The sequence below is a fragment of the Physeter macrocephalus genome, chromosome 21, assembly GCF_002837175.3.
Source record: "Physeter macrocephalus isolate SW-GA chromosome 21, ASM283717v5, whole genome shotgun sequence".
Lineage (NCBI taxonomy): Eukaryota > Metazoa > Chordata > Mammalia > Artiodactyla > Physeteridae > Physeter > Physeter macrocephalus.
The window spans coordinates 34,644,045-34,651,995 of NC_041234.1; the positions used below are offsets into that span (position 1 = coordinate 34,644,045).

The 7,951-nt window shown below is 41.9% G+C and overlaps 1 protein-coding gene across 1 annotated transcript in view; it reads right to left on the bottom strand.

Annotated features, from left to right (window-relative positions):
• WNK3 (WNK lysine deficient protein kinase 3) overlaps window positions 1–6,830 on the bottom strand; it is a 193,960-nt gene extending 187,130 nt beyond the window's left edge. The window contains exon 1 of the mRNA XM_024126902.1: window positions 6,609–6,830. The gene's annotated coding sequence lies outside the window, so the exon portion shown is untranslated. The remainder of the gene's footprint in view (window positions 1–6,608) is intronic.
• Window positions 6,831–7,951: the final 1,121 nt, after the last annotated feature.

The window sequence follows — 7,951 nt, forward strand, 5'->3', positions numbered from 1 at the left end:
TGTTTTTTTGTTATTGAGCTGCATGAGTTGCTTATAAATTTTGGAGATTAATCCTTTGTCAGTTGCTTCATTTGCAAATATTTTCTCCCATTCTGAGGGTTGTCTTTTGGTCTTGTTTATGGTCTCCTTTGCTGTGTAAAAGCTTTTAAGTTTAATTAGGTCCCATTTTAAAACAACACTAATATTCTTTACAAAAAAAATCACTTTACAAAAAAGTGAAGATCACTTTACAAAAAAATCACTTATGGGGCAGTCCAGTGGTTAGGACACTGTGCTTTCACTGGCCAGTGCGCAGGTTCAATCCCTGGTCAGGGAACTAAGATCCCACAAGCCGTGAGGCACAGCCAAAAAAAAAATCACTTATGTAACTTTAGCATAAGGATCATCTAGCTTGCCATATTGAAGTTTCCTGATCATAAAAGTCTCATTGACTCATAAAGAGGTTTAGAATCCCCACACTTCAAATATAAGGCCTTCAAAAATGCATTTAGAAACATTTCTAAGAGATATGGGAACATATGTATATGTATAACTGATTCACTTTGTTGTAAAGGAGAAACTAACACACTATTGTAAAACAGTTATACTCCAATAAAGATGTTAAAAAAAAAAGAAAAGAAACATTTCTTCCCCACAACTACCCAAAGAGTGATTAGATATCGCCACAAATAGCTTTACTTAACTAACATACATGTATAGTATTATTTATTATCTATTTTATAGTTTAAAAATCTTCAAGTTAATCTACATGCAAAAGAATGAAGCTGCACCCTTACCTTGTACCAGATACAAAAATTAACTCAAAATGGATCAAAGACCTAAATATTAAAGCCAAAACTATAAAATTCTTCAAAGAAAATATAAATCTTCATGATCTTGGATTTGGCAGTGGTTTCTTAAATATAACACCAAAAACACAAGCAACAAAAGAAAAAGATAAATTGGACTTCATCAAATTTTAAAACTTTTGTGCACCAAAAAACACTATCAAAAAGTAAAAAGAGACATACAGATGGCCAACAGGCACACGAAAAGATGCTCAACATCACTAATCATCAGGCAAATACAAATCAAAACCATAATGAGATATCACCTCACACCTGTCAGAATGGCTATTATCAAAAAGATAAGAAGTGTTGGTGAGGATGTGGAGAAAAGGGAACCCTCATGCACAGAAATGTAAACTGGTATAGCCTCTATGGAAAACAGTACGGAGATTCCTCATAAAATTAAAAATAGAACTACCATACGATCCAGCAATTCCACTTCTGGGTATTTATCTGAAAAAAACAAAAACACTAATTCTCAAAGATATGTGCACGACTATATTCGTGGCAGCATTATATACAATAGCCAAGATATGGAAGCAACCTAAGTGCCCATCAACAGATGAATGCGTAAAGAAGGTGTGGTATATATATACACAACAGAATATTAGCCATAAAAATACTGAAATCTTTCCATTTCAACAACATGGATGGACCCAGAGGGTATTATAATAAGTGAAATAAGTCAGACAGAAAAGGACAAATACTGTGTGATTTCACTTATATTTGGAATCTAAAAAGCAAAACAAATGAACAAACACAACTAAACAGAAACAGAGCCACAGATACAGGAAACACGAGGTGGTTGCCAGAGGGGAGGAGGTTGTGGGGAGGAGAGAAATAAGTGAGAAAGATTAAGAGGTATAAACTCCCAGTTGCAAAGTAAATGAGTCACAGGTATGAAATATACAGTGTGGGGAATATAGTCAATAATTATGTAATATCTTTGTATAGTGAAGATGATAACTAGACTTATCATGGTGATCACTTTGAAATGTACAGAAATATTGAATCATTATGTTATGAACCAGGAATTAACATAGTGCTGTAGATCAATTATACTTCAAAAACAAACAAACAAACATAGAAAAAGAGATCAGATTTGTGGCTACCAGAGGCGGGGGTAGGGGGATGGGGAATTAGATGAAGGTAGTCAAAAGGTACAAATTTCCAGTTATAAGACAAATAAGTACTAGGGATACAATGTATAACATGACAAAAATAATTAATACTTACGTAACTGTATGTTATACATGAAACTTTTTGTTTTGTTTTGTTTTTTGGCCGCATTGTGTGGCATGCAGGATCTTAGTTCCCTGAACAGGGATCAAACTCGTGCCTCCTGCATTGAGAGCGCAGAGACTTAACCACTGGACTGCCAGGGAAATCCCGGTGAAAGTTGTTAAGAGGGTAAAGTTCTCGTCACAAGGAAAATTTTTTTCTTCTATTTCTTTAATATTGTATCTATATGGGATTACAGATGTTCACTAAACCTACTGTAGTAATCATTTCATGATGATTAAGTCAAATCATTATGCTGTACACCTTAAACTTATACAGTGCTGTATGCCAATTTTATCTCAATAAAACTGAAAAATAAAGTAAAAAGACAGCTCACAGAATGGGAAAAAATATTTGCAAATCATATGTCTGATCAGGCTCTAGTATCTAGAATATATTTTTAAAAAACTCTTACGGGACTTCCCTGGTGGCGCAGTGGTTAAGAATCCACCTGCCAATGCAGGAGACACGGGTTCGAGCCCTGGTCCGAGAAGATCCCACATGCCGTGAAGCAACTAAGCCCGGCTGCCACAACTACTGAGCCTGCACTCAAGAACCCGCGAACCACAACTACTGAAGCCTGGGCACCTAGAGCCCGTGCTCCACAACAAGAGAAGCCACGACGATGAGAGGCCCACGCACCACAAGGAAGAGTAGCCCCCGCTCACCGCAAATAGAGAAAGCCCGGGCGCAGCATCGAAGACCCAACGCAGCCAAAAATAAATATTTAATTTTTTAAAACTCCTACAACTCAACAATAAAAAGATAGACAACCAAATTTAAAAATGGGCAAAGGACTTACATAGACATTTCTCCAAAGAAGAAATTCAAATAGCCAAGAGCACATGAAAAGATGTGAAATGGGAATCAAAACCACAATGAGATATCACTTCACACTTACTAGATGTCCATAAAACACACACACACAAACAAAAACCCCCAAAGTAACAAACATTGGGAAAGATGTGAAAAAATTGGAACCCTTATACACTGGTGAAGTAAAATGGTGCAGCCACTGTGGAAAACAGTTTCGTGGTTCCTCAACAAGTTAAACACAGAATTACCATGTAACCCAGTACATAACCAAAAGAATTGAAAACAGGTGTTCAAACAAAAACTTGTACACAAATATTCATACCATCATTGTTCACAAAAGCCAAAAGGTGGAAAGATCCTAAATGTCCATTTTGAATAGATAAAATGCAGTATATCCATACAATGGAATATTATTCAACCATAAAAAGGAATGAAGTACTGATACATGCCACAATGTGAGTGAACCTCAAAAACATGTAAAGTAAAAGAAGCCAGACACAAAAGACCATGTATTGTATGATTCCTTTTATATGAAATATCCAGAATAGACAAATCAATAGAGACAGGAGATCAGTGGTTGCCAGGAGCTGGGGGAAAAGAAGAATGGGGAGTGACTGCTTAATGGGTAAAGGGTTTCCTTTTGGGGTGATGAAAATGTTTTGAAACTAGATGTGCAACATCATGAAGGTACTTAATGCTACTGAATTGTACACTCTAAAATGGTAAATTTTATGTTATGTGAATTTTATCACAATAAAAAGTTACAAGGTTAAAACACAGAAAACAATTTCTTCATTTCTAATTTTTAAAAAGTTAATGAAAAAAATAATATATTCCTTGAAGAAAGGGGCATTAAAGGCTCACTTCTGCAGTAAGTTAATCTCAACATTTTCCAAACCAAATATCTCATGACAAGCTCTACCAAAACAATTAAAACTGGCATCAAATTCTACTTTTGAAGCTTTGGGAATTTCTGTATGAATGCCTTTATAGATGTCCTTTACAGCTATCAAATATGTCCTAACAGTGCCATAAATTTTATGATCTCAAACAAAAATGGAAAAGACCCACCCCTCTGAAAGTATTCTGGCTTTTAGCCAAGAGACATAATCAGGTATATCTGCAAATAGAGCTGGTCTACTTATACTAAGATGGGAGACTAAGAAAGGAAGAGTTTTTTCTTGCACACAACCCCCACACACACACAAACATATACACAAAAATGTAGGCCCTCCATTAATTATTTTTAAGTTAGTTATCTAACTAGAAATTTGATAGCAATAAAACAGTTCTCATCTTAACTCTGGTTCTGTGCAACCATTGGCTTTATCATTTCCTGGCTAAGTGATGGACATGTTAATGAAAAGAAATTCCCCTAGGGAAGAAAGTTAAAGTCCACATTACAGAAATTTAACTCCTAAAACACTACAGAATAATTACATCAACAAATGTAGACTTGTGATATGGGTGAGGATCAACATTGGTCTAGAAGTCAGAACTCCAGGGTCGACCACTTACTTACTAGGGCAAGTCTTATTTTTCTGAGCTTTATTTTCTCTCTCAGGTATAAAAAGGAAAATAACTTTCCTGCCTGCTTCCCAAAAGAAGTACAGTAATAAAAATATGTACAAGGTGTGATAGGACCACTAAAGAGGGGCACCTAACCTAGCCTGGTGGAGGATGCTGGGAAAAGGAAAAAAGGGGGAGCAGGAAAGGCTTTCAGGAATAGCTTATGACAGAGGTTAGTATAAAAGGAATGAATTCACATTCAAAGGGAGGGGGAGAGATCAGAAGCAAAGCCAGAGAGACGAACACCACAAATCTGCTTATGCTATTCCCTCCTTGGTAAATAGTCAAGGGCTCCTAACTCTGCAGGGTAGTCCTTCATCCCAGCCTCAATCTAAGATTCCAGCCTTATCTCATTCCACTCCCCCAATATACCATGCCTACACTTTCCTGCGTCAATACTTGAATGTTCTTCCACTCCAGGAACATCTAGTTCGAAACTGGGAGACCAGCTTGCCTGCCAGAGTTGATGCAACATTTCCAGGGTTTCATGGTGCTTTTATACTGCTACCCTACTGCTTAATACACTAAGTATTCATTTAATCTAAGAGAATATGAACATTGTATCAACTTTTATATTTAAACTCTGGGTAGCCAAAACAAGGATTACACTCTTTCCAACATCAAAGCAGAATAAAAGAAAAAGGGCATGGGAATGTTCTCAAATCTGCAACATTTCCAAGATAAATGAATATATGTCAGTAAAGTTTGTAAAAAGTAACCATGAAAAGTTAAAAATCCATAAACTATTAATCTTGACCCAGAAAAGAATGAGACCATCACAAGACATCCTTAACAGAAGATATGAATTTAGAGAACAGCACGTCCAAGTAATCTGCTGTAATTTAAACTCACACCAAAAAGCAAGTGTCAATTTTCAAACAAGATAAATTCAGATTAACGAAAAAAATCATGTAGAATTATTTTAGCATTCAAAGCCAGCATTTTAGTTATCCTTTAATGCAAGGTATCTTTCCTTTGGACTGTTGACAATTTTTAAATTCATCAATTCAAAGGATAGAGACTGTCTAGAAAACACCTGCTGCTCTGTGTAATATACAGAGACCTCTTTAAAAGTTCTCTTGGTATTACAACTTACTATAGATGAAAAACAGGTAACAATGCCTCCCAAAATTGAATGCAATCACCACCATACAGAAGATTTTCACAACTTACAGGCTATTTATCATACAATTGCTTCAGTCCACAGTAACTCTTAAGAAGGAATAGCCATACCACTTGCATCTGTTTTGAGGGTTCAATTTCATTTTAACAAGATCTACCAACTCGCAAGATAGGGAGATACACACGTGCAGGATTTCCACCTACACCCCACTACATAAATGTTTCACCATTCTTAACTAGTCAAACAAAACCTCTTTCAGTACAGTGAAGCCACCTCACCACTTTTATCCTAACCCCATCATACCATCTCCTCCCCATCCCCAACCTGTCAATCACAAAACACACCGTTCCCAAATAATACCTCTCAATCTCCTTGAACCTAACCCATTTACACAACCAGGCAGCAGTATCCCTCACAAGATACAGTCCTATCGACCTTCACACATCAACTGAATCTCTAAATTAAATCCACTTTTCCTCACCCCATTATATACTGAAACTCAACTTCGAAAACCCGAAGCGATTTTCCCTTTCAGTAGCCTCAACCTCACTTAAATGATCACTCAGTCCTTTGTCAACCGTCACCCGGCCCCCTCACGTAACCTCCTCACCTTCTCCGTCCCCTATTCTACCATGAACTCCCAAAGTTGCCACCCCCCCAACGAAAAAGACAAAAAACGTAACTCAACCTTAAACCTGCCCTTCCCCACTTTCCCCCTCTGATTTTCCTCTCCGCCTGTTGGCTCACACCGAAAGCAGCTCCGACAACCCTGAAGACCCGAGCCCGGCCTCGTCCCACACGTCTTGGTGTCGGCAATCACCCTGCCTGGGTCATGCCGCCCCCCACTAGGGCGCTTACTCTGAACAGACTCTTGGCCGCCGCTGCCTCCCTCCATTCATCCCCGGCCCATTCATCTCTCAACCCAATCCCAGACACGCCCCCCCCGGCCTCCTCCCTCACTCCCAGCTTTCTGGCCGGCCCGGGACCCTCACCAGATTAGAGGCTCTCGCGGAGGGAGACTCTCTTTTCGGTTCTCCCTCGCCCTCCTTCAAGCCTCCGCTCGCCCCTCGACTAGCCACACCGTAGAACACACAGATACACACACCGCCTCCTCTGATGCCGTTTACTCCCCTCCTCGATGTCTCGCGCTCCGCTCCGCGTCGTGTGCGCGTGCGCGCGCGAGCGTCTCCGCGCTAGCCCACCGGGCCAGCTACGGACAGTAGGTAAAGAGCGGGCGGGGTTAGGGGAGCGGGGTACGATCGCAAGCTCGCGCTCGCCCGAGAGCTGGGTAGGCGCACGCGTACACCAGTCAGGGAATTCAGATGGAGAGGAGAGGGGGACGGAGGGGGGCGGGAGACGGAGGGGAGGAAAGGAGGGGGGAGGGGCGGAGAAAGCCGACTGAGCAGCCCCAACTCCGAACGGCCCCTATCGCTGCGAGGTGCCGAGTGGCTAGCCAACTAGAGCGTGCGCACTCTTCCCCCGCCCTCCTCAGCGCAGCGGGAGAGAGGGATGCGCGTCGAGAGAAAGGATTCTCTCCCTTCCGAAAAGAAAATCTGTAAGGAGCCACGCGTGACACCTCCTGTGTGTTCAAAAGCTCTCTCTCCACAGCTGCTTTACCCTCTTCCCCTCCAAAAAAAGAGTCCAAGCACACACTTGTTCCTAGCTACCCACTGCCCACTCTCAGTTCTCCACAAGCCGCTAAATGCGGTCGCTCTACCGCGATGTGGTACCCCCAGCACCTTTTCCCCCGCTACCCGTAACTCCATTTTTCCAACTCTCGGCTTCTCTCGCGAGACTCATACCTGCCGGCTTCGGGATTAGAAATCGAAGCACAGATTTACAAATACCTGTCTCCCGATTACGTTGCAAGGGCAACGGCCATGCCATGTCCCCCCTACCCCCCCAGGACCGCAGTGCGCGCGCGCGGGGGCTGGGCAACGACGAAAGCGGGGATGGGAAAGGAAAGCTATGAAACGGATTTTTGACGGCATGTAACCGCTAGGCCTGGGCACGTGCCCTGCGCTTCGCGGGCGGGTGCGATGTACCCTGGGAATTGTAGTTTTTGTTCCCACCTCCAGACCCACTCCCACCTCAACCTTACTTAGGCCTCCGTCCGAGAGGGGGATTACTGACGCCATTTTGCCAGGAACAATGGCCCTCGGCCCAAGCGGTGGCGGGTGGGGGAGGGAATAATGTTTTAAGGGTTAGGTTAACCTCCCCTGGCCCCTCGGTACCATAGCAACCCCTCAAAAACCTGGCCACGCCCCCTCGCAGCTCCGCCGGGCTCCAAGACTGCGCGCATGCGGAAAGGCCACCTCCCCCTGAAGCTGCCTTT